At 46.6% G+C, this 27882-nt stretch overlaps 1 protein-coding gene and 1 pseudogene across 4 annotated transcripts in view; both read left to right on the forward strand.

Annotated features, from left to right (window-relative positions):
* SLC7A1 (solute carrier family 7 member 1) overlaps positions 1-27882 on the forward strand; it is an 86156-nt gene that overhangs the window by 17225 nt on the left and 41049 nt on the right. For 3 of the 4 annotated variants that reach the window (XM_032403266.1, XM_032403264.1, XM_032403262.1), the window contains exon 2: positions 20016-20115. The gene's annotated coding sequence lies outside the window, so the exon portion shown is untranslated. Of the gene's footprint in view, positions 1-18250; positions 18304-20015; positions 20116-27882 lie in introns of all 4 variants that reach the window. The other variant, XM_032403265.1, reaches the window with a different exon arrangement.
* Positions 25120-25621, forward strand: LOC116631750 (annotated as a pseudogene).

Here is a 27882-nt window from a genome sequence, read left to right on the forward strand (position 1 = left end):
GTGGCAGTGCCAAGGGAAGGAGCCGTGATCAGAGTTTGAAACTCCCCAGAGGCCATGGCAAGGCGAGCCGCAGATTCATCAGCCAACTCTGGAAGTCAGAGATTGTCCCTTGTCAGGACATTCAGATGTCTTAGAATTCGAAGCAAATAGTGCTTTCTGCTGCTGGTAACAAATTGACAGAAGCAGAGGGAGGGGAGGCAGAGAAGGGAAGTGGGTTCAAGAAGAAAGTGGTTATTGATAGTTGGATGGAGCCAGGGGTGTTTGGATTTTATCACCAATCTTTTACAAAGGCTATCATGGGACATGCCTGCTCACAAAGCAGGCTTTGTGGCCAAAGACAGGACTCTTGGCCACAGTAACCAAGTTTGACCGAGATGTTATTTCTTATGTTCTTGGCTCTCCAGAGCTGGGCTGCGTGGCATTTCGGAGAGGAGCAGGACAAACTTGGGGCCTAGGGTGCCCATCCGAGTTGTCTTATTTACATTCTGTGGTCCTTGTAAAGTGAGTCGCAGCCCCAAGGTGGACACAACCCCCTCTTGGAACCAAATTCCAGGAGACCCCCTGCCCTCTCTGGGTGTTTGCTTCTACCCTGTGCTCCCTTACCTGGGACCTGAGAGGGCCTCGCCCACACAGGCAGCGGCGGCCCTGCGGTTGGTGCCTGGTCCGCACTTCTCCGGCTGCTCCGTGTCCTCCACACCCTCTCCCACCCCCAGTGTGGTGCTTGTAACTGGCTTGTGCATTTGGCTCCAAATGTGGGAGCCCAGTGAGTGAGTCGCCCTGCTCCGGCTAACCCTGACCACGTTGGGTGGGAGTGTGGAGTTAAGAGCTGGAGTCTGCCCAGGCCACTGGCCAGAGCTGTGTAGAAAGCCCAGGAGACTATCAGGAGCGGTCCGTCCTGGAGGGAGGTGGCCTCAGAGAAGAGGCCCAGGGAAAGGGGAGCCTTCAGCCCCATCTGACCGTCAAGTTCACGGTCCCTTTAACCAAAGCAGACCCACTGCAATGGACATTACAAGACAGGACAAGGGCTTCCTCTGACTTAGAGCTACCTGGATGGGCCTTGGTGCCCGACAGACCTGGGTTTCGGCTCTGGCTCCACTGGGCACAGGGCCCTGCTCCAAGCCTTGCTCTGCTCATCGTTCAGACAGACACCAGCTTCCAGGGCATCTGAGAACCCAGGGAGTGGCCGACCGGTGCTCCCGGCTCGCAGCTCCATACTTAGCAGTCAGGTGGGAGATGTTCGTTCCCTGTGTATATCACTCCCCAGTTTTCCGTTTACCTTCTAATGGTGGTGAAGATGGTGCATTTGTTGTCCAGAAATGCACACCACAATATATACTCCTCTCCCAAGGTTGTTCAGCAAATGAACAGGTAAGGACCATCAATGCAGGTCCAGCAGACAGCCCCGAACATCTCAGCTTCCTTCCAACCTGGACACTCTTCAGTGCCACAAGGTATAGGTTTGACTCGAAGGTGGTATTGTTGATGTCAGCCTTGGGAAAGAAAGCAGGGAGAATGTGGGATGCCGGGAAACAGGTCAGTTGCATTAACTAATTCCTAGCTGTGAGAAAATTGGCCAGTCTTAGGTATCTGAGGTAGTTGGTGGCTCTTTCTACCTGCAGAATGCATTTTATTTCTTGCCTCTGCCAGTCTTACGAGTTTATGCTCTTACTCACGGGGGCAGTAGGCAACATTAAGAAGCATTAATGATGTTTGGTGACGATTAATAGTTAAAAGGTGTATCTTCGGCTCTGTGAGGAGCTGTGGGTCCTTCTCTGGAAGTTCCAAGGCAGTGGCAGATGGCCGGAGCTGGTGCCCGTGTCCTCCTCAGGACAGAGGTCTGTCCCTTCGGGCCAACTCTGAAAAAGTTAGTACTGAGAACATAGACCCCATTTGGAATTTAAATCTTTCAGGCATTGGTACGAAAAACCTTTGATTTTAATCTGCACGTAAACTCCCTTTCAGCTTAAGTCTTTTAACTCGGTCATAAAATACCTAGAAGTCTAGCAGCAGAGGCATAGAGTGTTTGTTTTATGCCAAGAATTAGCATGTCCATAAGCTAAATACAACTTTCACTTTGTCCAGGCACGAGTTTGTTTGTAATTTCTTAATTTGGGGCCTTGTAGCAGAGTGGAAAGTTCCACAGTAGCAAAGCAAATAAAGGGTTGGTTCTTTTTAAAAATTCGAAATATACTGTGGATTTATCCTAAGTTAGAAGGAGTATATAGTATTCTTTATATAAAAATATATGTGCCCCCCCCCTTTTTTTTTAAGTTTATTATTTTGGTAAGGCGTCCCTGGGATTTCTTCCAGCATAGATCAAGGGAAATTGGTGCAGGGTTGAAAATACTTTTATGTTTAAATAAGAAAATTGTGTTGTTCTTAGATGTTTGTTTGATTAAGCGCTCCCATAGCTGAAGAACAGTTACAGCAGTTACATAAAGGGGCATAGAAAAAAATGCATTCTGAACTAGACTCACTTTAGTTTGGGAGGTGGTAGCCTTTCTTCTCTGCTTTATTTATGTGAATCTTAATGTGTGCTTCATGTGTTAGCAGGTGTTTTTGTTCCTTTGTTTGGGTTAGGCCCAGCACAGATACTTGTGATTACTACCACAAATAACCCTCTGCGGACAAACGAAAGAGCAAAGACTGTTAGCTACTGTGGTGACTGCCACGCAGTGTTAAAATTGACCTCAGACTTGCATTTTTGATAATCATATAAGATCTCAGATTTTTAAAGCAAGCTCTTTGAGAAGTATAGAATTCATTCATTCATTCAGCAAATATTGCTTGCGTGCCTGTAGGGGCTAGCACCGAGTTACCAAAGTGCTTGCCCTTTATGGGGCATAATTCCTTGGGGTTCCCTGCAGATACTGTGAAGATGCAAGCAGTTGGCTGAGAACCCTGTTTTTTTTAATGATGAAACCAACTAGAGTGAATGTCGTGCTCTTCCCACCTACTTTGATCTGAAAACTAAGCTCTTACTACTATACCAAAACTGCTCACAGTTGCCTCTTTTTCTAATTAGATTCAGTGATCTGTCATCATTCCTCACCCCCGTTGTCTCTCTGAAATAGTTAATGTGGTTGGTCGTTCCCTTTTCCCGCAGACTCTCTCTTTTTCTGGGTCTGTGGCAGGAGGCTCCCTCCATGCACAGCGTGTGAGGGGGGAGTCACCACTCACTGCGGGGACTGTGGAAGAGCCTTTGTGGAGAGGCAGTTTGATGGCGGTGGGCAAGGAGGGTATTTGGTGGGGGTGAGGTGTTCAGGCCTGAGCCGTCAGCACCAAGCTAGGGTTATCGGATTTATCAAATAAAAATAGTGGATGCCTAGTTAAATTTGAGTTATAGATAAGCAATGGATGCTTTTCTAGCATAACTTTTTTGGTTTTACACTAAAAAGAAGTATTTGTTGGCAGATTTAGGACACAATTATGATACATTTAGAACATACTTACGCTAAGGCTTTATTCTTTGTTTGCATGAAATTCAGATTAACTGGGTTTCCTATATTTGACCTGGCAACTCTCTGCCAAGCCAGCACCAAGACCCTCGTGTTGTGGCCTCTGGCACCTTTGAAGGGTGAGGGTGTGGCCGGCAAGGAGACGCATGGAGCCACACTCCTTCCTTCAGAGAGTCCCATCTGCTTGTGGACTCTTCCTGGAGCTGTTCTTTTCCTCTTCACTCCCTCCTTAGCCTCCCAGAATGTGAATGTTCCCCCACAGTCTCTTACCGGCCTTGTTGTCTCCCAGGGAGCTCTGTCCCTGTCAGCACTCCCCTCTCACAGAGAAGCCCCATCCGGAGCCGCCATGTCAGACTCACACGCCCAGCTGCTTGCGGGCAGTCCCATGGGCTCAGCTGGACACACCGTTTTGATCTGAGGGTATTTTGACTATGTGAATATACACATTTTCATATACACAGTATCATCACATATAAATTGTTGATGAAACTATTTCCCTGAGTGAACTTCAGTTTAAGTCAGTTAAGTTTTTTGGAGCACCGATAAACCACTTGAATTTTCCATTTTTTCTGAAAATGTTCTCATCAGGGTAAATTATTTTCCATTTCCATTTTCAGGAAAGGTTTTCTGCATCCGTCAGCCCTTATCCGTAGCAGACTTTACTCAGTGTAGCTTCTGCTGCTGTGTGTTCTGCGCCTCTTGTTCCTTCCAAGTCTGGAGGATCTATCCTAGATCACATTTTGCAGAGTTGAATTTTTATACACCGAATTGGCCTCTGTCCGTTGTGTGTTCATGTTAATTCTCTCTAGATGGTCTGTTTGGTCTACCATATTGCTAATTCTCTTCTCTTACAGGCTTCTAACCTGTTGGTATATTACGAACGGGGGCAGAGAGAGACTGGTGGGCTCAAATGGTCAGGGCCACGGCGCCTCGCGTGGGCCTCACCCTCACCTCAGTCCCGGTGCTTCCAAACCCAGACTTGGGATTCGCCACCCAAATGTGTTTTTCTTGACATCACTTCTTGAGGAATCCTCTGTCTCCCTGTCAAGCAGGCTTGAGCTTTTAGAGTTCACTTTGACTTGCTGTCATCCCCTGCCTCTAATAGTCATTTATTGCGTCCTGTTGACCCTCCCTTCCCCTCTGGCACATGCCTCTTCCTTTCTAGTCCCACTCCTGTGGTAGTGACCTCAGCAGTGGTGGCTTTCGGCTTCCCAGCCCTTCGGAAATCCTCCTGCGTGTTCTCTTGGTATGTTTTTCCGTATTTCCTTTCTCCCCTGTTAAATGACAAGCCCCCCAAGGGCAGGGACCCCGTAGCTTTCTCCGCGCCCTGCAGTTCCTCACAGAGTGCGCAAGCAGCACAATGCTCAGGAAGTGCCTCCTGCATGAAGGGCCTGGGCCTGGGCTGGAGGACAGGACTTCTCAGGGCATGAGTGTGCCCCAGCAGGAGAGCCGGCGGGCCAGCCGTGGGCCTCCTCACCTGCCTTTGGCACCTGGTCCCACCGCCCACAGGTAACCTCAGCTCTGGGAGCCGCTGCCTGCCTGGCCGCTGGCCGGCTGGCAACCGTCCCAGCCACATTTCACTTTGACCTTTTCTTTGAAGAAGGGTTTTGAAGCAACATTGTACGCGTAAAGGTCAACAAAGAAGAGTGGATGATACGCTGACAGAATGTGAGTTAAAAGGCAGGAAGTGAGGCTGCTTGATATGACCAGGTTGGAGGGGATGAGCAAAAAAAAAATGCCCCTGAAATAATTCTTTAATCATTTGTCTTTAGAGACGTAAAGTGGGACATGGAAAACAAACATTTCCATTCAATGTATACACAGTTCGGCAAAACAAATAACTGGGCTTTGTGAACGTCCAGACCTCCTGGAAGGAGGAAAGCGGCCTCTTGACTGGGCGTCTTTCCCCGCCTGAGTTCAGAGTGGAAGAAATCAGAGGAGCCGCCCCTGTGGTAGAGCAGGTAAAGCAGAATGTTTTATTTTTCTAAATGAAAGCGAAAATTTCCAGATTTGGCCCAGGAGCCAAACCGATGAAAAGGTCTCTGGGTGGCCTGGTGTCATCTGGGGGAGTGACCCTCAGCCTGCTCCAGATGACCTGCTGACTTTTAAAGGAGCGCTCACCGAGCGTTTCCCAGAGCCTGAATGACACTGGGAGCTAGGACACACTGGGAGCTAGGACGGCTGTGGTCACTGCTACTGTGGTCACACGCGCTACAGACGACATCCGTCTTAGTGCTACAGAAACTTAGTGCTACAGAAAGGATATTTCAGTCTTCCAGAATAAAAATTAGTGGCTAAAAACTCAGTTATTATTAATTATATTGTTTATATAAAATTCATGTATCTTATATCCGTTGGTCATGTTTATCTTTTTAATAGCCTTAAGCCAATTTTAAGATTTCTAGGCAACAGCCCTGAAGTCTTTTACCATCTGAATTAGGGTAGATAGAAATAAATCAGGGGTGCCTGGGTGGCTCAGTCGTTGAGCATCTGCCTTCGGCTCAGGTCATGATCCCAGGGTGCTGAGATCGAGCCCTGCATTGGGCTCCCTGCTCGGCGGGAAGCCTGCTTCTCCCTCTCCCACTCCGCCTGCTCCTGTTCCCTCTCTCGCTGTGTCTCTTTCTCTCTGTCAAATAAATAAATAAAATCTTAAAAAAAAAAGAAATCAGACAATCACCTTACTTTTATGTTTTCAGCTACATATTTGTCTAGTGCCTTGTCAATGACTGAATACCTTTATATTATAAAAGTGCAGTTATTTTGAGTACTTAATCTTCACATTCACTTCATGAGTTGGCTATTCATAAGATCTCTTGTAAATTAAGAAGCTAATAAAAATAATAGCAAACATATAGCTCTTACTACGTGCTAGGTGCTCTTCAGTGCGTTGCACATATTAATTCATTTGAGCCTCTCCCAAACTCTGAAGTAGCGATGATTACCATTATCCGTATCTCGCAGAGGGAAAAAATGGAATCCAGTCTTATGTGAGATTTTAATTTCTACCTCGCCTCTCTGTTCCTTGATTCTCACAGTAGGGAGAAGGCAGGGATGGGGTGAGGTGTAGGTGAGGTAAGCAGTACCCTTATCCCAGTTTTCAGGTGGAACAGAAGTCAAATGACTTGCCCGTGATTGCACAGCCAAGGTCAGGCAGGGCTTCTGATTCCTCAGATCAGTGAGCAGGTGTAAAATGGGACATAGGAAAAAATTTTTCCCCGTCCAGTATGCCTTAAAATCAATAATGGAGCTTGATAGGAGTTGCCAGGCCTTCCCAGGCCTTCCCACCCAGGTGCAGGGAGCCCTGGTATTCTCTTCCACGCTAAGTTCATGGACAGAGAACGTTCAGAAGAGGGACCACTGCCCACAGCAGCCATTTCATTTTATGCCGTAAAGACATGGTGAATGCACCTGCCTAGGGATTCGCGGTCAGGTAGGAGGTACTAGATAGTTTGCTTTGCTGGCCGGTCCAGGTAATATGATGATGTGCATGAGCCTGTGAGGGAGCTTCCCTGTTACTTCAGGAAACTTTCTGTGCCCGGCCCTGGCCGCCTCCTTCTTGTTTCCTGATTTGTATAATGTGACGGGGCTGGCTGTGGATAGACTAGAGGGTGGCCTCGCTGTGTTGTTGGCAAGGGCACCATGGGTGGGGGTGGGCAGGGGGTATTGCTGGTCAGCCACAGAGGTGGCTTCAGGTGGGGACTTGGCCGAATGAAGAGGGTTTGGGGCGACTCCTGCACAACCACTTAGAGCTCTGACCAGCACCACAGACTCTCTCTGAGGCTCAGTTTTCTCATTTATAACATGAGGATTGATTGTTGATCTGTTCGTCGGAAACACCGAGCACAGTGTCTGTGACATACCAGCTGCTCAGATTTTATTAAATTAAGTTGAAGACTTAAAAAAAAAAGCCTTTTTATAACGTGGTGTGTTGTTATAACTAATCACTAGAATCTCTCTGGGCATTTTTGAGACCACGCGAGGTCTCGGGCAGCTCAGGAGCGGCTCACTTTGGAGGAAGAGGGTGGATCATCAGGTGGTCCAGGCGCCGTCCAGCTGTGCAGTTCCATAATAGAGGCTTTGTGTTCAGAGTGGGCCTGGATTGCCCACATTCCCGAGGTGGCAGAAGCAGCTGCAGACGTCCAGAGCTCACTGCCCCTAAGGCTGGAATCATCAGGGCCCCTGCAGGGAACAGATGGCACTCTCAAGCTCGGTATTGGCGGTGAGTTGAGTAAAGCAACTGTTTACAGAGGCAAGGCCAGGGTTAGGGGTGGTCTGACTGTGTTAGTGGCCTGGGGTTGCCAGGGGGCCCTGAGGGGCCCAGCACCCTAGGCCTGGAGAGACAAAGGAGGGTTTGGTGACCACAGCTGTGGGGGGGCATCTTCCGTCACAGAGCCTGTCTCCTCCTGCTGGCCCCAGAGAGCTCAGGGTGCACATAGGTGGGCTCCCAGTATGTAGTGAGGAGGGTGGAGGGTGGCTCGGGGGCAAACAGAAGAGGAGGTGACTTCAAGCGTTGGAGGACGAAGACCATTTAGGTGAGTTGTGTATCCTCACGTTTTGGTTTGCTTTAGATAAGACTCAGTTCTTAAAATGTGGTTCAAATGATTGGACAGAGGCCCATTTTGAAAGCATTTAAACTGATGGCTTCTTTGGTAAAATTCCTTCAGTTACTTAGAATCCTGAAGTCCTGCATGCAAGCGCTTCTAAGTCATTCAGTGTGTTTGGATTTGGGTTGCCTCACTGGTCAAATAAAGGGATGGGTTAGATCAGGGCTTAGCAAACTGATCTATAGAGAGTAGGTAGCAAATGTGTTAGGCTTTTGGGGCCAGATGTGGTATTTTGAATAATAATCTTTCTCTTCCTCTTTTTCCTCCTCCTCCTTTAAAAAAAAAAAAAAGAAAATTTAACTGCAAAATCCACTTTTAACTTGGGATCAATACAAAAGTGGGCCACGCACCATAGTTTGCCAACTCATGGACTGGGTCTCTGTTTCCCTCAGCACAGTGTGTGTGCCCTGTGTACAGTTTTAGGGAGTGCACAAACATTGTTATCTAAATAGTCTGGAGCTCACCACCCGTACGACTATAGCCATCAGGGTCCCTGCAGGAAACAGACAGCACATCCATTGGGTAATGGAGATGAGTTTAATATTTGAGTTCAGATCATTTTGGTGGTCCTCCATTTGCGAGTAATACAAAGCTTTCTACAAAAAATAATTAAATTACGGAAGAGGAGGATTCCTTTAAGGAAGGATATTATAAAGAACAGTACGCATGCTACAAAGATACAGCACTGTATCTTTGTATACTCAGGAAGGGGGTGTGAGAATAGATGGGTTTGGAATGTATTAGATTGTCTTGGGACTCTTTGCTGGCGCTGGCATTTCTTGATGAGTTCTTATTTGGGAACTATTTTACATAGATGAAAATGTTCTCAAGAAGTGCCTCAAGAAGAAATTTTGTGTAAGTTAATGGGAGAAAACAAGAGGACAGAGCCATTTTTCAGTTGAGCCCCGACTGATATACATGGCAGGTGTGTCTGGTGCCCCACCCGCCTTGCTCCCCTCTCTGCCGGGGTGAAAGGTGGGAGCCCTTTGGAGTCATAACTTACTCCCTGCACTTTCAGTTTCCGTCACTGTTCCTATATAGAATTGCAGCGACACAGCCAGCTATTTAGCCCCAGGAGAACAAATTAAGTCTATCGAAGTACAGAAATTCAGAGGCCAAGGCTTGCAAGTGCTTGCTTAATTCCCTTTGGTAATCACTGGGCTGGCGCAGGCAGGCTCCACTTTCTTGGACCTGGGCCACTCTCCAGGCCACATCATTTGTCTTCATAGGCTTCTTCAGAGCTGCCGCAGGGTCGGGGACACGTCCTCGGGAGGATAGGGGCGGGCTGATACCTGCCTGCAGTGAGTTGTACCCAGGGCTTGTAAATGCCCAGGAGAGTAGTATGAACTCACTTGTCAGGTGTGCCCAGGCAGACAAAGGACTGCCACCAAGCCTCATGAGCATTCCGAACATTCAGTGCCGAAAGTATCCCGAAATTTGTTTCCCGTACATTTTTCTTTCCAGCTCCCCAAGTTGGACATGTCTTTTCCCTGCCTCACTGGTGATTTATCTGTCCTGGTAGCACACGTTGATGATCTTTGGAAGTTCTGTGCTAGTGCTGAGAGACCTTACTGGGTTTTTTTACTGCCTGATGATCTTTTACTTCTGATCAAGAAGTAAAAGCCTTCCCATGTTCTCTGAGATCCGGGCCACCTACGCACAGAGTGAGAGGCGTTTCCCCTGTATCCCATTGGAGCTCAAAGCTTAACTAAGTATATTATTTAACGGACTGCACTCTTGCTCAATTTTATTATTCTGTGCCCTGTCACGATGAAGTATCTATGCGCTGTGTTACACCTGGAGCTTACGTTTGCAGTGGAACAGAACGAGAAAGACCCAGTGCTTGCAGGGAGGGTGTGTTAAATAGGACATAATTTCACATTGGTGAAGCGCTCACAGCAAAATGTTCCATATAATAAGCGGCTTGTGTAAGGAGGTGGAGCTCCCCTTACCAGCTGCAACCAGCGCTATAATTATTGATTTCTGGGTGGGGGGAGGTGGTAGATTTTGACTTGAGGTGGAGTTAAAGTATGTGGACAAAGTGCTGCTGTTACACGGGACTTGCACAGAAATCCTGGAGTCTGCCCTGGCACCATTCATAGAAAACCGTGCCGCAGTCTCTGGTGGATTGGGCTCCTCTTAGCTTTAAATTTTTTTTAACAGCTTTATTGAATACAATTTAATACCATAAAGTTAATCCATTTAAAGTATAAATTCAGTGGTTTTTATTATATCCACAGTTAAGCAACCATTCGCACAATTTTAGAACATTTTCATCACCGCTAAAAGGAAGCCTGTATGCATTAACAGTCACTCCCCATCCCCTCCTCCATCCCCGTCCCAGCCCTGGGCAGCCATTAATCCACATTCTGTCTTTATTTGAGACATTTCATGTAAACGGAATAACACAATATGTGGCCTCTTGTGACTGGCGTCTTTCACCTAGCGTGCCGTTTTCAAGGTTCATCTGCATGGTAGCATGTGTCCCCGTTTCACTCCTTCATATGGCTGAATAATACTCCATTGTATAGATATTTTGCATTTGATTTATTCATCACTTGGTGGACATTAGGGTTGTTGAACCACTTTTTGGCTATTCTCAATCATGCTGCTGTGAACATTTGTGTACGAGTTTTTGTGTGGATATGTGTTTTCATTTATCTTGGCTATATATCTAGGAGTGAGTTGCTGGGTCATAAGGAAAGTATGTTCAATTTTTTGAGGAATTTTCTTAGTTTTTTAAACTGTATTTTTATTGTACATTTTGAAGCGTACATTTCAGCGGCATTAAGTACATTCACGTTGTTGTGCAACCATCACCGCATCCCTCCCCATAGGTTTTTATGAAACAATCAGCACCGTCTCTTGGCCCCCAGAAAAGAGAAGTAACTTTAACTTTGACTTGGCAAAGGGACGGGTTAATGAAAAGCCAAGTCACTGCCTTTTGAAAGCTAGCATAGGTGAAGGGTCCTTGGCCCAAAACCATAGGGTCTGTCTGCATGGATGCTACTGCTTTCTTTTTTATTTCTTTTAAAGATTTATATATTTATTTTAGAGAGAGAGTGTGGTGGGGAGGGGCAAAGAGAAAGAGAAACCCAAGCAGACTCTGTGCTGAGCATGGAGCCCACTGGGGCTCTATCCCACAACCCTGAGATCACGACCTGAGCCGAAACCAAGAGTCAGAAGCTTAACCAACTGCACCATCCAGGTGCACCAGATGCTACTGCTGTAAAAAAATGTTGGTTAAGAGCAGCAGTAGGGAGAGGTGGGTAACTTGAAGAGGCTGCCCAAGAACTGGGAGGAGGAGAACTAGAGAGGTGGGCTACTGCCAGCATTCTCTGGGGGAGCCCACTGGGTGTCTTGGAGTGACACCATCCTTCCCAGACACCTCTCCAGGACACACAGCATGAGTACAAGAGGCTTATTTTCCTGCCTGGCCCCTTACAGGTGGCCTAAGAGAATCCTGAATATAAGGGATCATGTGTTACATTTACTGAGTCTCAGGAGAATGTACCAGTGTAGGGTCCAAATATGTGTGTGTGTTTTTGGGGGGATCCATCATAGAGCTAGAAGAGATCTTGGAGAAGGTTTGCATAGACTATGGACAGCAGAGCCCCGACTTCCCTTCTGTCCGTGCCCTGGCGGGCTGGCCCCCTTGCCCTCTCGGGACCCCCTTGTGCTGTTCCGCACCTCCAGATTTTCCATGCTCTGATTTCCACGGGGAGTGCCTACCTTCCTCTCTCAGCCTCGCCAAACCTTCACCTTGGCCGCTGCCTCCCCTGATCCCTCCATCCTGGGTCTTTTGCTCTGAAATTCCCCCATGTCTCCTTTCTCTGCTGCTCATTTGGAGAACACCCTGTGGTTTTTGTATTGTATTTGTACGTTTTATGAGTACCTCTTTTTTCAATAATACGCCACTTCCTCACTGGCAACGACTGTATTTTATTAAACTCTTTGGGTTCAGTTACTCGCAGAGAGAAACATCAAATGTCCAAAGTCAGGGTAGGTGCCACAGTCTACCCCTGCAGCTTGTTAGTGAGATAATTCTTTTGAAATATTGACAAACCATGTAATTAAGAGCTGATTATTCACACATCAAACAATTGTTCACTTCAACTGGAGAATTTCTTAAAATAGCAGCTCCCCCTGGCTGCATTTATCTATTTGTATGGCTCATTAGCTATTTGGTGGAGAAATTTCAAAACGCCAACCAGGAGCCAGTGCATTTGCAGAACAGGATGAAATGAAGGCGGAGTATTTCTTTCTTTCTTTCTTTTTTTTTTTTTTTTTTTAAGATTTTATTTATTTCACAGAGAGAACGAGATAGCACAAGCAGGAGGAGCAATAGAAGGGAGGGAGAAGCAGACTCCCCGCCGAGCAGGGAGCCTGATGCGGGGCTCAATCCCAGGACCCTGAGATCATGACCTGAGCCAAAGGCAGACACTTAACGACTGAGCCACCCAGGCGCCCCAAGGCAGAGTATTTCTGAAATGCTATCACTTATTCAGGGACAGTCTCCTAGGAATGTATTTACTTTAAAAAGTGCAGGATATATTTATATGCATAATCTCAATTTATTACTACTTTTAAACAATTCCATGAGCGGGGCACCTGGGTGGCTCAGTCGTTAAGCGTCTGCCTTCGGCTCAGGTGGTCCTGGGATCGAGCCCCGTATTGGGCTCCCTGTTCGGCAGAGAACCTGCTTCTCCCTCTCCTACTCCCCCTGCTTGTGTTCCCTCTCTCACTGTCTCTCTCTCTCTGTCAAATAAATAAAATCTTTTTAAAAAAACAAAACAATTCCATGAGCTTAACAGTAGTTTCCTTTTTGGAGAAGTGAGGAAACAGATTCAGAACCATTTGCCCCAGCTCATTGAGCTGGTCAGTGGTTGAGCAGATTGGAACCAAAGTCACCTTGAAGACCTATCTATACCTCCTTGCTCCCTTTCATCTCACTGCATTTGCTAAGTGGGAGGATCCTCCGTGTGTCTGATTAAAGTTTTATTGTAATTATATCATGGCCCACTGCCTTGGGGTCCTATTATACTCTCATGTAGAGTTTCAGTAGCATTAAAAATAATGGAGCATCCGAGTGGCTTTAAGAGTCAGATGCGCCGTGGTTTGAACCAAGGTTTGGCTTTATAACTACTTTACATGGCTGGCTTGCCATAAGTAAAATGGGTATAACAGCTGCATAAACTTCAAGGCCTGGTTTGAGTGTTAGATGAGGTCATGCACATACAGTGCCTTACAAGGGGCTGGCTCCTGATAGCCATTTAATAGGAATGTGAGCCATTCTTATTACTGTTATTGGCATGGGGTGTATGGCTGGCTTCAGATGCGTATTTATTACTCCTGAACGGAGGCAGAAGTCAGAGGCTGGTTGGTGAGAGCCCCAAAGGGGGAGGGAGGGAAGTGGCAGCATGGAGAGTCATTTCTTTGTACCTGCCCTCCCTCCCTCCTCCCCTCTTTTTCCTGCCCCAATCAGCTTTTCCCATGACAGCCTGGGAGGATTTCTTCCTTAGGTGACAAGTTGGTCCCTTCCAACTCTTTGAATTTATGATTTCATTTTTCAAATCTCAGGCATGAAAAAATAGAGGTTCATGGCTCCTTGGTGAGCAGAACATTTCTGGGATAGAAGTGGCCATCCTCATATGCTGAACACTGCCTCATCTCTGTGCTTTCTCCGAGCCCGACCCCACAGAGTAGAGATGTCCTTCCACTCAAACACTGAAACAGTGTGTTTTGCACAAGAGGACTATTTAATGCAGTGGCAACGGGATCTTTTCTGTCACAGTGGAGGTCCTGCTCTGAAAGACCTGTGAAATGGGGATGAGGCATTCTCTCTGCTGCTCTTGTGAGCACAGTAGGGCTCAGCCTGTTGGTTCCTTTCTCTCTCAGGGGCCTGCCCGGCCATCCCAGCTTTTCCAGGTTTGACCTTCACCTTCCAAGCAGAGTCATGCAGGGCACCTGGGTCTCAAGCCTTCTACAAGATACCAACTCACCCTCAGAAATGAGAACTCAGATTAATAAGTGGAGCATGTCTTAGTCACACTACGTTTTTTAATTGTTTACTCTTCCCTGTCTTCTGCTTTGCCTCTTAGTTAATCTCAATCCTGGTTTCAGGACAATGGAGGGTTCTCCAGCGATGTAGTGACAAGGTTTTGCTTTCCAGTGAATACATGCTTGTTTGCAGACATTATTTGAAGCTTTTTAAAAAAAACAAAACAAAACAAAACAATTCTTAAACCAGTTCACTAAAAAAGTCTGTAGAACACTTGGCAGTCTAGAGTTTCCCACAGTAAGACAGGCTTTCTCTACCTCAGTGCTCTGTCGATACTTCTGTGCTGTGGACGCCGTCCTGTGCACTGTAGGATGTTGAGCAGCATTCCTGGGCTCTGAGCTCTGGATGGCAACACCACTGTCCCTCACTTGGGGCGACCACACATGTCTCCAGGCATTGCCAGATGCCCCTTGGCGGGAGCAGAAGCAACCCTAGTTGAGAACTGTTGCCCTGTATCCTCAGACTCGGCCCCTCCCAGCTTCTCTTGCCACCCCTCCTCTTCCCTGGGTATCACCAGGAGAAACAGGCCAATGGCGAAGAACGGCCTTCACTTGCCTTTTGCAGTACACAACATAGAAGGATGTTGTGGCCTTTTCATGGAGTATTTTGCGTCTCAGAGGAAGGTTGAATCATCAAATTGTGAGCCCAGTGGCCTTTTCCTTGGTGCAGAATGGCTGGAGTAATTTTAATTATTGAAGGATTGGGGGTAGGATAAATATCTTGCTGTTATTTCCTTGACCACATTTCCTTTAGAGTTTGTAATTTTTTCCCCTAATAAGTTTTATAGAACCACAAATGTCTATATGGAGTCTGTGGTCTTTCAAACAGCATTTATGCTTCAACGTTATTGCTGTCTCAGGGAGGGGACGGAAACTGGTATAGGTCCCCAATACAGGTGGGATTCGGGTGGGCTTGGAAGTTGGAAGAAGAGGTGAGGTATTCACATTCTCAGGTGGACGCTGGAATCCAGTGTGTGGGTTTTCCTGGGAAACTGCCGAGTAGCAGCTGTGAAGCCCACAGCCAGGGGGTAAAAGACACTTCCTTATCATTGAGAAGCTGGGAAGCGAGCATGTGTTAGGCAGTCATGGAGCTGTGGAAGTCCAAAAATGTGGGTCCAATTGAAGCGTAAGGGAACGTGAGCTGTAAAAATATTGTGGTTTCTGGGACCCTCCAGATCTGCCCCTTGGGAGTGAATCATTTCAGGTAATAAGGGTCTGGTCATTTCTGAGTAGATCGAAAATGCAGTTTTAAGACTGGGAGGTGGAAGGAGAGCAGGGCCTTCTCCCATATCCCGTGCTCCTCTTTGAGGGGTGCAGGTGCAGCTGCTGGGGCGTTCCGTCCTTGATGCGGTTCCTGTGGTGCCCGCCTGCCAGGCTCCTCCCAGAGCAGGGTATGGAAGTCTGAGTGTCTCTGAGCGCAGGGCTGGATCCTTTGGTGAGGCCTGGAGGCCTGCCCTGCTGGTCTGGCGACGTTGCAGTCTCCTCTCGGTACCTCAGGCTTTCGTTCCATCTTCCCCCTCTTCCTTGGAACAGAAGATTGATGTCCGTGTAACTACTTGGCAGCCTCTTAGCCTGTGCTCCCTTTTAACCAACAAAAATCTTAGGCTGAAATTTGAAAACTATTCATGCCAAAGAAAAGAATTAATCAGGATTTGCTTTTTTAAACTACAAATGCTACCCTGCCAGGATTCTGATATCCTCCATGTCCCCTTGGGAACTGGCCTGGCCCTTCCATAGGCGCTCAGCCGTCCTGAAGGAGCTCTGTTCTTGCCAGAGATCTTGGTTGGAGTCAGTAGACCTGACAGAGATCCCTTAGCCACCTTGAACTGAGCTCCCTGTAGCTTCATTCCTTACAATAACCCTAGCATCTGCCCTTCTCACGGGATGGAGCACATACTCGTGTCGTTGGGGCTCATCCTGTATCTCATGGAGTTGCTTTAGGAGATCAGAAGCGTTCTTCCTCCAGTTGACATTTCATCCGTTCTTATTTTTCGAAGAGGTGTTTCCAGTCATAGAACGTAAACTCCAGGAAGTCGGGGATTTGCGTCCAACCAGGTCACTGCTACATCTCTGGGTTCTAGAACCGTATCTGGCACCTGAAACTTTTGTGGAATGAACAGAATCAAAACACACTCACAGGCAAAGCAGCTGTTTAAGTTGCCAAAAAGTTGGGCAGGCATTGTGTTTAATAAATGGCAAAGCATTTTTAGTGCTTCATCAGTGTACCTAGTGAAAAGATCTGATTCCTTCTGATGTCTAAACTGTTCAGTGGAAACACGTTTGCTGCTGTTTTCATGTTATTTTGCGTACACACGCCCTGTCTGGATGCTGGGTGTCCCCCCATTACACAGAGCCCAGCTCGTCCTGGGGTGCTGTTGAAATGCTGCTTGCCATATTTATGAAATACATGAAATCGTGTCCTTAAAGTGTGAAGTTTATGTAGCATTCTCATTACTCTGTTTTTTTAAAAAGTGAGTTGTCAAATTTTTAGAAATAGAATAAATCGGCTAGAACATTCTTGGATTAAAGAAAAGCAGTACTAATGAATGTATTTGCTATGCATTCCAATCCCATTAATCCTGATGAGTTCAGCCTGGATTAATGTATGGCATGCTTTTCTTCAGGACTTCTGAGTTGGGCATTAACTGCTTGTATACCGTGACAGGAGAATGTGAGCAGAGTAGGCTGCTTCATCACGCCCAAAGAAGCAGGAGAGCAGCTTTTGTGACACGAGCTTGTATCCAGCTTGGCTGTGTTCACTTGACTGGACGGCCCATAAAGCAGCGGTTCTCAAACTGCTTGGTCTCAGAACCCCCTTGTGCTCTGTAATTACAGACTACTGAGAACTTGAAGGAGCTTTGCTTATGTGGGCTGTATGTGTCAGTGTTGATCATATTACAAATGTAGAATTTAGAACAACTGCAAATATTTATGTACTAATCCATCTAAAAGTAACAGTAAATCATTTTATGTTAACAACATTTTAATGAAAAATAACTAGTTCCCACAATAAGAAAAAAATAGTAAGAGTAGAGTTGTTTTACATATTTACAAATCTCTTTAATGTTTCAGCTTAATAGAAGGCATCTTGGTTCTTATGTCTGATTATGAATTGGTCAGTTTTGATGTGTTGTTTTAGTTGAAATATATAAAGAAACTATGGCCTCAGATAGGTCCTTGGAAAAGGAAGAGGACTTCAGTAGCCTTTTTGGATAATTATGGGTATTCTTTTTTGATACTGCACAAAAACTTGAAAGGAGGTAGTTGGTTCCACAGTGGAAACTGAAACCATATTGACGGACTTTTTGTACTTGAAAATGGGTCTGTTTTGTACTTTTAAAAAAATTCCATTTTGTACTTTGAATCAATCATTTGTCCATGTATGATTCTGTTTCAGTGAATTACTGTCTTACTGAATTACGCAGATCTTCCAGATGTTGGCAGGTTTTATCATGTAACTGTTTTCTAAAAATCACATTTGTTAATATCACCACCAGTGTCATCTGAAAACTCTTTAGGTTTTGGGAAACTTTCGAGTTCTGGGTGATGGATGCAAGTTTTCCAAACTTCTAAGTTTTTTTTGTTTGAAAGCTCAACTTTATCATTGGCACCAAACATTATCAGTTGTTTTTCTTCTAGATTCTGCTCCTTTTATTCCAGAGTTTTCTTCCTAAGATTGAGATCCGATCATGGCTTTTGGCTGTCTCTTCCTTCCCCAAAGAACAAAGCGTAGTTTTCTTGGCTTGGCCACAAGGGCTTGGATGACTTTGCCCCCATCTCCCAGAGCTTTGACAGTTTCCAGCTTTGTTTCCAGCCTCTACAGTTTTTTTTTGTTTTGTTTTTTCATTGGCTTAAAACCACACATATTTATTGTCCTGCAGTTCTGGATGGAGGTCAGAAGTCCGAAAGAGGTCTCACCAGGCTCAAGTCAGGGTGTTGGCAGGGATGTGCTCCATTCTGAAGACTCTTGAGAGAGGATCTGGTTCCTTGTCCTTCCCAGCTTCCAGAGGCTGCCTGCCTTCCTTGGCTCCTGGTCCCCTGACATATTCAAAGCCAGTAATGGCTGATGGGGTCTCTCTCACATTGCATCCCTCTGACACTGACTCTCCTGCCTCTTCCATCTTGTAGGGACCCTCGTTGATGCCATCAGACTTGCCACAGGAAAATCTTCATATCTCAAGGTCAGCTGATTAGCATCTTTATTCCTTTGGCAACCTTAATTCCTCCTTGCCATGTAACCTAACATATTCACAAGTTCCTGGAATTGGGATTTGGACTTATTCTGGCTGTTACATTCAAGCCTCTCCATTTTCACATTCAGTTCCTACTCTGTATATGTTGGCTAGACTCGTCCTCTAAATATCACTTCATTGCATAAGCCTTTTCTCAATCTCCAGGTGGAGCCAACTACTTTCTCTTCTGCGGAGATACTCGCATATGAGCCACACCCCCTTAGTGCCCTTGTCGCAGTAATACATCTGTATGTCTGTCTCCCCGTTGGGCTGTGGCCCTCTCAGTGTCCTTGTGGTGCTTGGCACATGATAGAGAACGAGCAATATGTTGTTAATTTTGGACATTTGGTCCTGGGCTGTGTTTGAGATGCTATTGAATGAGTGTTCAGTTTCTTTGGTGTGATGACGGCATTACAGTTCAATAGAAGAGTGTCATTTTTAGGAGTTACCAAAATACTTAGAGGTCAAGTGTCATGATAACTATTATAGCTCACTCTCAAGTGGCTTGTGAGACCAGTTTATATTTATATAAAGATAAAGCAGATACGGTAAGTGTTAAATATTGGTGTAAATGTAGATGAAGACCACGTAAATGTTCATTTAACCTTTCTGTAGGTTTGAGGGGGACATTTTCAAAACAGAAAGGGGCAAAGAATGAAGTATTAATGTAGAATGAATGTGCGGGCCAGGATGGAGTCGGATTTCAGTTGTGGGAAATCTGGTCTGCTGCTGTTGAAGTTCTGAAACTCTCAGTGTTGATTAGCATCTTCATGTGCCTCTTTGGCATAATGATAATCCTCTCTGGGTTCACATTAGTGCAGATCATATTCAGGAGGCTTAATTAGACCTCTCCAGCTCCTGGGTGAGCATGTGAGTGTGTGCAAAGTAGAAATGGTAAGATGAAGGAAACAAAGGACTTTATGTGCTGCTCCTCGAGGAGCTTCTTCCTAGGACGCCCTCTGCGAAGGTGACTGTTCCGCTTGCATACAGTGGTGACTCGAGTCACTCGATCCCTTCTGGGACTGCAGGCCACTCCCCTAGGCTCATCACGAGAGCTCACATCCTACATTTAGAGCACCCCGGCCCATCCTGATGTGGACAGGGCAGGAGTATACTTGTGCCCATCTGACAGCTGGTCCAGGAGAGTCCTTTGCAAAATGGCCATTCACAGATGGTGTCCGACTGTTTCCTGAAGGACCCAGCTAAGGCTGTCTGCCTCTGCTGGTCTCAGTTCTCAATGCCATTGTCAGAGGGGGGATTCACTCCCCTCACGGCTCCTAGTGAGGGCCTCAGAGCTTTTACTCACCTACCTCTGTGTCCTAGATCTGTGGAAGTAGCCTGTCTGGGTGATGCTTTGATACTATTCTTGTTTGAGATAGGATCATCATTGATGGAGGTAACATGGTAGGATCAATGGCTTGAAGGCCATCTCGTCCAGCTTCCTGTCTTGTTCCCTGCCCATTGGTGCTTCGCTGCATGCCTGCTCAGTCCCCGTGGTTGGACCCTCACCTTCCCAGCCACTCACGCCATTCGTCTTAGGAAGGTGGGGTGTACTTCCTGACACTGAGCTGGATGGAATCATCCCTCCCTGTCGCAGCCACAGGTGTGGAGGTTCTGGGAACCAAACTGATGGGGCCTAATGTCTCTTCTTTGCTTTCCAGGAGCCAGAAGCTCCCATCTCGTGCCTCCTGAGACGTCTTTGTTCCAGGACCCAGGTGATCCTCAGGTGACGAGGTGACGAGTTCTCACATCCCATTCCAGGTACAGTCTGCCCACCTGCACCCCAGCAGGATGGTCTCCTGGGTGCTAGAATGTATTGTCCGTTTAGTCCTTCTGTTGGCTGTTGACTTGATAGGTTAATGCACAACTCCACCCTACATCATTGTCTTCCAAAGCTTATAACTACTCTGCCTTTTTAGAGTCATCTAGCTCTTCAGGCCCATCCACTCAACAGAAGACAGGCGTGCCTCTTTGCTTTTGTGGTTTTATTGAATTTCTACATTTCCTTCAAACAGAACTTGCAATACCCTACAGATGGCAAGGCTTCCGAACACAGGCCCCCGGGGCATGCTGTGGAGAGATCTGCCGAAGCCTGCCCCTCACTCCTGGTGTAGATGCCGGGATGCGGCGTGGTGTGCAGCGCTTGGCGGGACCCCCTCTGGCCCGGGGCTCCTGGCCCGTCCGTGCTGGTGTGTAGTGCGCTCGCACCGAGGCACTGTGCTGCGGTTCTGCCTTTGACTCTTGGAACGTTTGCGCTTCTCAGGGTCGAGGGCTGGCTCCAGTTTCCTTCCTGCTCTCAAGCTTTTCCCCCTGCTCCTACCCTCTCATTCCTTGGCTTTTCCCTCTTTTACTTAGGGATTCTCCTGTAGCTTGTTCTTGGGTTCAGGTGCTGTAGTGATCTGCTATAGGTTGGTGTATTTCAGGCGGGTCCTGAGAGTCCTGAGGGGGCCAAGGAGCCAGGCAGGGAGGGCTGGGGACGGTCAGGTCGAGGCCCCAGGGCGCAGTGTCTGCTGTCTCTCTGTGTCAGAGTGGCTCCAGTTTTATCTGATTCTCACATTTGGATTCAGCCTAAGAGGCGGTATGGGAAAGAAGGATTCTACTATTAAAATAGTTAAAAGCTATTGCTCCAGTTATTTTTTGATTAAAGTAACAAGTTCACCAAGTTTGGGCACTTCATTGTTATTGTCACTGTTTTGTGCATTAAAAAAATGGAGGTAAAGTTTTTTCAGGCGTGTATGTTTATAAAAGAACCTCACCTGACGTTTCTCCCTCCGTCTCACATTCTTATGGTCCTCTGGGCCATTCAAATTCTTAGTTTCAAATATAGCTATATTAAGAATGCACCCATAATCAGGGTCATCCTTCATCAGAGGGACTTTGTGGGGGATATGGCCCATGACCTTTGCCACAGGGAAGCATCTTCGAGCTGGCGGCCTTGAAATAAGAAGGAGGGGGCGGGCTCCCCATGGCTCCTACTTCATAGGGAGGATCCCCCCTTGTTTATGAGGCTGTTGGCAGCCTTGTCAGTGTCAGGAACAAGGGTGCAGGGTTACCAGGTGCGCTTTCCCAAAGACAGGAAAACTGGATCCTTGCCGGCAGGGATGTGGGAGGCTATCCCCGGTAGTGCCAGAAGCCGTCGTAGACCTCAGATGTCCTTTTCTTTTCTTCTCCTTTCAGAGCTTATTTAGTAAAAGTGCTTAGAGTGAGTTCATTCTGCATTCTGCCTCCTCTTCCTGCAGTAGTCAGATGTGTCTCTGCTGTCTTACCAGACTATTTTAAAACCTCTTCCTGTTACCTAATACCAGGGCTTGGTGTGCGGGTGTTGCGGGGGGGCGGGTGGCGGCGGGGCTGACTGTTCACCTCGGAGTGAAAAGTCTACATCAGATCTGTTTCTCGGATCAGGATGCTGTGACAGAATGCGTGAGGAAGCCATCCGTGGTTCTTAGGCCCTTGGATACGTGTCATGAACTGCACCTAAATCAGGGGAATTCACAACCTACTGGAAACCACCACGAGGTTGCCCCATCTTGAGTGAAGGGATTCTGACAAGGTGCCAGATGGTGACTGAGGTGGTGTGCCCCCTGGAGGCTTTTTGGTCTCTGGCACACTTGTTTGTGCTCTTTGGCTTATCATTCTGTCTTCCTGCCCAGAGGCCAGGCAGCTTGGTTCCCTTCCCTGCAGTTTGATCAGCACCTGGAAGGGCGGGGCGGGTAGAGTAGGCTTCAGGCAAATATTTGCTGACTGGATAGATGGTTGCTTTCGTCTTCCTTCCCAGGCTGTGTGCACTCAGCACAGGGGCAGTGCATGCTTTATCTTTGTAGCTCCTGTAACTCCCAGGAGAGTGGCACACGGCGGACATGCGATTCTGTGGAAAATGAAGTAATAGTCATTTAATGCATGCCATTCTTCTAGAGGAGGAAATTGCTTTCAGATCATTCAGACTTAACCAAGAAAAAATAGTTTCAGGTCAAGAAAAGGTTAACTCTACCATTAAAACAGAGGAAGTTAAAGAAATGTTGGGCTCTGGTTTTTAGCTCCTTGAAGGTTTAAAGAGAGAAATGAAGGCAAACTCACTCACTACCTCATGACTGTTTGGACCATGGAGGAGTGCTCTGTCACTGCATAACAAATCACCACAAACCCAGAGGCCTAAAACAACACACATCTATTGTTTCATTGTTCCTGTGGTCAGAAGTCAGAGCACAGCTTGGCTCACGAGGCTGTAGTCAAGGTGTTGACTAGGGTTTGGTTTTCATCTGGAGGCATGGCTGGGGTAGAAACTGATTCTAAGCTCTCCCAGGTTCTTCATGGTTGTAGGACCCTGGGGCCCCGGCCTCTCGCTGGCTGACCTAGAGGCCACATCCATTGCCGTGTGGGTGTTCCAGGCGTGGCTGTTGGTTCATTAAGCTGGCAAGGAGAGGCTGCTGGCAAGTTGGAGCCCGATGTAATGGCACATAATCGCGGCCTGACATCAGCACGTTTGCCATGTTCTGTGGACTGGATGCAAGTCCCAGTTCCCACACACACTCAAGGAAACACCAGCAGTAGATCATGGGGCCACCTTAGAGACTGCCCACAACCGGTCGCCTTTCCTTACTCCTTGAAAAGTGGTAGCCATCTGCTATCCATTTGTGTGGAAAATTGTTTGGCTCCTTTGTTTTTTCCAAAATGATCCATGATTTTAAATCTTTTAAAGGATCACAACTCTATAGGGTCCATTCATTCTTCTAACCAACTTGGATATCCTCTGTGCCTTCTTGACCCTGCTGGGCGGTGGATACCCCCAGAGTGCTCACTTCTCCAGCAGGAATGTCAGGTTAAGTTGCTATTTGTGAGCTGCTTTAGAACCTGGCTACAGTTTTGTCGCATTGTTTGTAGAGGGAAATGTGGTCCTGAGTCTGAAGTGACTGACTTGCCTGTGAACTTTTAGAAGGTTAAGATGCCCTCCCAGTAGTTTTTTCTGTGGCAGTGGGTAAGTAGAGAGCGTTATTTGGGGCCTAAGTTGTGATGTCTATGGTTACCCTTTAAAAATTCCTTAAAAACAACAGAAGTCTGGGGGCGCCTGGGTGACTCAGTCATTAAGCGTCTGCCTTCGGCTCAGGTCATGATCCCGGGGTCCTGGGATCGAGTCCTGCATTGGGCTCCCTGCTCGGCGGGAAGCCTGCTTCTCCCTCTCCCACTCCCCCTGCTTGTGTTCCCTCTCTCGCTGTGTCTCTCTCTGTCAAATGAATAAATAAAAATCTTTAAAACAAAACAAAAAAACCCAAAACAACAGAAGCCTGTGCTGTGTCTCCTCATTCTCTGAAGATGTGGAGCCTAACTGTCATAAAGCAGTCACCAAAGAAGGGAGAATTGCAGTGAATGGCAGGCTGGATAATTGACTGTCTGGGGTCACATTCGGGTAGCATTCCGTGGGGGACAGGCTGGTTACAGGATTGCACTGGAGTCTTCCATAAAACACAGCGGGTGGCACTGCCTGTGACAGACGCATCGGTGGTCCGTCCCGCATGATAGAAGAGCCCCTGCGCACCGACTGCTACTGTCTTGTCCAGTTCAAGGAGCGACACTTGTCCAACTTCCTGGGCTGCTTCGTCCCCCTGACGTCAGCCTGACCCTCTGGCAGTCCTCCGCCGGCCTTTGGTGCTTCGCTTCAGCATTGTGCGGTGCACGGCCAGAGAGTCCTTTCCGACCGAGAAGCACGTGCTCTGCTGTAATAGAGGCTGTTCTGGCCACACATACCAGGGGGTTTCCTCCAAGTATATTACATAAGGTAGATGAGTGCAACAGGTATGGACTTCAACAGGTAAGGTGGCCGACCCCACGAGGAGGCTGCGACGTTTCTTTCAATGTTTACATGCTTTTCTCTTTGGGATGAGGGCTTGAGATTTTGGCTACCGGTAAAGTATCGTTTACAGGAAACCGACCATAAAATGTGGCATTTCCTGCTGAGGGATTATTTGTGCATGATATATACCACATAGATAATTCCCATGGTAACTGTGGGTGTGTGGAGTCTGTGTATCTCGGGCTCTTTGAGGAGGAAGCTGAGACCAGGAGCAAATGGCAGGTAAATGTGAAAGATTAGAGCCTTTGCTTGTGCAGAAGTGCTTTATTAGTCAGATTAAAATACCATGCTCAAAGGCAAACGTAATTGATTTGCTCCTCAAAGAAAGAAGGCTGAGCCACGAGCAGTCAGCTGTCCCAGTGCTGTCCTCCAATCTGTCCTTGACAACAAGACCAGATCGGTCCTCCCAAGATAATATTTTTGTGATGGCCTTCCTTCGCTGAAAAATTACACGTCCGAGTGTAAAACGCTCGGCTGGCCATTCAAGACTCTTGTAAATGTCCTGCCCTCCTGCTTCACTGCGCTCACCCCGCTTCCCCCGGGTAGTCTGACGTGCGTCCTGGGCGGTTCAGCGGGCCTGTGCCTTCCCTCCCAGGTCACCTCAGCTGTGACAGGTGAACCCCAAGACAGACTCGTGTCCCTCATGGGTACGCAAAACATGCCCCAAAACACTCACGCCTACAGGTGTCTCTCTTTCAGCTGCTACCAGCTTCTGAAGAACCTCCGAATCACTTCCCCCCCCCCAAATCTCTTATTTGGAACCCTCGTTGCCTTTTCCGGTTTCAGTCTAATTCCCCAAATGTGATACAGACTTAGGCTCAGAGAATGTGTAGGAACAAGGCTGGTGGTAAGAGGTACGACCAGGTCTGCCTATGACAAATCCTTTACTCGTGGCTGTCTTTTCCTCCCCGGCTGCTTGAAGCTTGGCCGCCATCATGAACGACACAGTAACTATCCGGACCAGGAAGTTCATGATAACCGACTACTTCAGCGGAAACAGATGGTCATTGATGTTCTTCACCCTGGAAAGGCAACAGTACCTAAGACAGAAATTCGGGAAAAACTAGCCAAAATGTACAAGACCACACCAGATGTCATATTTGTGTTTGGATTCAGAACCCATTTTGGTGGCGGCACGACAACCGGCTTTGGCATGATTTATGATTCCTTGGATTATGCAAAGAAAAATGAACCCAAACACAGACTTGCAAGACATGGCCTGTATGAGAAGAAAAAGACATCAAGAAAACAGCGAAAGGAACGCAAGAACAGAATGAAGAAAGTCAGGGGGACTGCAAAAGCCAATGTTGGTGCTGGCAAAAAGTGAGCTGGAGATTGGACACCAGAAGGACTAAAGATGCTGCAGTGGCTTTATCTGTGGTGATTGTGCAGATTTTTCATGAGAGGATCAATAAACTAAGAATGTTAATGTGAAAAAAGAAATAGCTGAGTATTGACAATTTCATATGGTTCAACCTAATGCTGCATAAAAGACTATTTAATATGTGTCCACGGCTTATAGCACTGGAGGTGCTGTTCTGGTCCCGGGGGTGGGCGTTGCTACAGGTTGTGGAAGAATTTCTTCTTTGTTTCCTGGGTCAGCCCTGAGCGAATTCCTTTCTTTTCACATTCACTTTTGGAAATTTCCAAATGTGCACAAATGTAGGGAGAAAGCATAATGAAATCCCATGTACTCAGTTATCCACATCTCCCAAATAGACTCTTGACATGGATTTAACTTGTCTTTGGACCTTTATGCCTTGCTTTTTTTCCACTTGTTTGTTGGTTTTATTAGAATATTTCCTTCCCTTTAACTCAGAAGCAGTCCACACTCATAGAAAAAATTGTCAAAATGCAGAAAATAAAAAATGTCCATAATCACCTGTTTAGAGACAACTACTTCAGTTTCCCTTCCAGACCATTTTTTATCTAAGCTCATATTCAGTATGTTGTTATTATTTCCCAGGGATGCTCTTTCATGTTTTTTTTTTTTTTGACACTTTCTCCCTGCTTTTATCAGGGATGAAGTATCTCCAACATAATGTCTAATCCATCTGCTTTGGCCTGCTCTTTCTTCCACATACTTTTCTAAGCCTTGCTGTCTGTATGCTTTCCCGAACTCTCCCTGAAGTCTTGGTTGGGCCCTGCAACCCAAACTACTCACCTTTCCTCAGTCCCAAATAAAGCTCCTATTACCTCAAAGCCCGTGGGTCTTGGCCAGAGGCTGGAGGAAAGGGGGTGGATTATGCTAATTTACTTCACTGTGTGAATAACTAATTGACTTAATTTTTACAGAGGAATTGTCATTTAACCTTGTGAGTCTTTTATTTGTAGGACCAGGTGACACATTAAGAATTGTCGGCAGCAGGGAGAATAAGTTTGGTTGAAGTTGAGTCCGTTTGGCACCTGGCATAGAGTAGGGTTTCTGGAATCTGATGACCTAGGTTCAAATCCTGGCTCCACCAGGACATACTATATGTGTATGTATATATATATATATATATATATATATATATATATATACACACATATATATATAACCTGCTGTCTAAACTCCACTCTTATTCTCCTGAGGGGAGTAACAATTGCTGTTGTTGGTCTCTGATGGGGATGAAATGAACTTGAGTGTGTTTCTGTCGAGAAGCTGGTGTAGAATATTGGTTGTTTCCAGTGGACCCCAGCCCTCTGTGAGTCTAGTCTGTTCTCCAGCTCAGTTCAGGGAGTTGGACCTGATTTTTCACAGTTTCTTTGTCTACCTTGGAACCAGTACATTTTCTAGAAATTCCAGGTTTTTTCACACAGTTGCTTGTGACCGTGGGAAGATGGGGAAGCGTGGAAATTTACTGGAGCTTGGGGTCTAAATCCATGAACTGCCTGGGTTTGTTGAGTGAATGCATTAGTAAATGAAAAAATAATTGATCTGTGAGTGTGCAGTGAAAGTTAGATCAGTTTTATGTGGAATCCTCTGCTTTGCTCTAGGTCCAGATGTTAGCTCCTTGTGCTTTTTGAAAGAGGACGGTTCTGGAAGGAGCCATAGAAAACTCTGTCTTTCAGGATACTTTAGAGGCCTAGAGAATTAAAGAAGCAATGTTGTGGTAGTAAGTCTGAATTCTAATCTTAGGGGAACTTTATTTAAGATATTTCTTTTCTATTTGAGAGCCAAATGTGTAACAGTTTTTAAGGCCCAAATGAAGTGCTTAACAGTTCATATGATGCTGACTTTATGAAATCTCCCACTCCTTCGGACCAGGCTCCTGTTTGGTTCTGGTTAATCAACACTGTACTGGAGAGGCAATGACAGGGCTCCCCTGGACCTGCCCACAGAGTTTGTAGATCACTTGGCTTCAGATTCCAGATATAGAACATTTTCGTTACATACTGCAAAAGTAAGTATGATTAAAGGCATGTGTCAGAGGAGCTCTGAGCTCCTGATAGAATGCATGTTTTTGTTGTAATGCATTTCTATACACAGGGCCAGGGCATCTGTCCTGATAAAGCACAGCCTTCCCTAGTGATGGAGACGCCATCCAGAGACATAACTACTGTCTAACCACAATCTGCTGGCTTAAGGAGGAGCATTTCTAGATTGTAGCTGGGTATCTGGTTTTTGTGAAAACGTGCTTAGTAGTTCTTCCCTGGCTTCTTCTTCCTGATATCATTCTTCAATTTGAATAAACAATATT

This window comes from Phoca vitulina, unplaced genomic scaffold (genome assembly GCF_004348235.1).
Source record: "Phoca vitulina isolate PV1807 unplaced genomic scaffold, GSC_HSeal_1.0 scaffold5, whole genome shotgun sequence".
Lineage (NCBI taxonomy): Eukaryota > Metazoa > Chordata > Mammalia > Carnivora > Phocidae > Phoca > Phoca vitulina.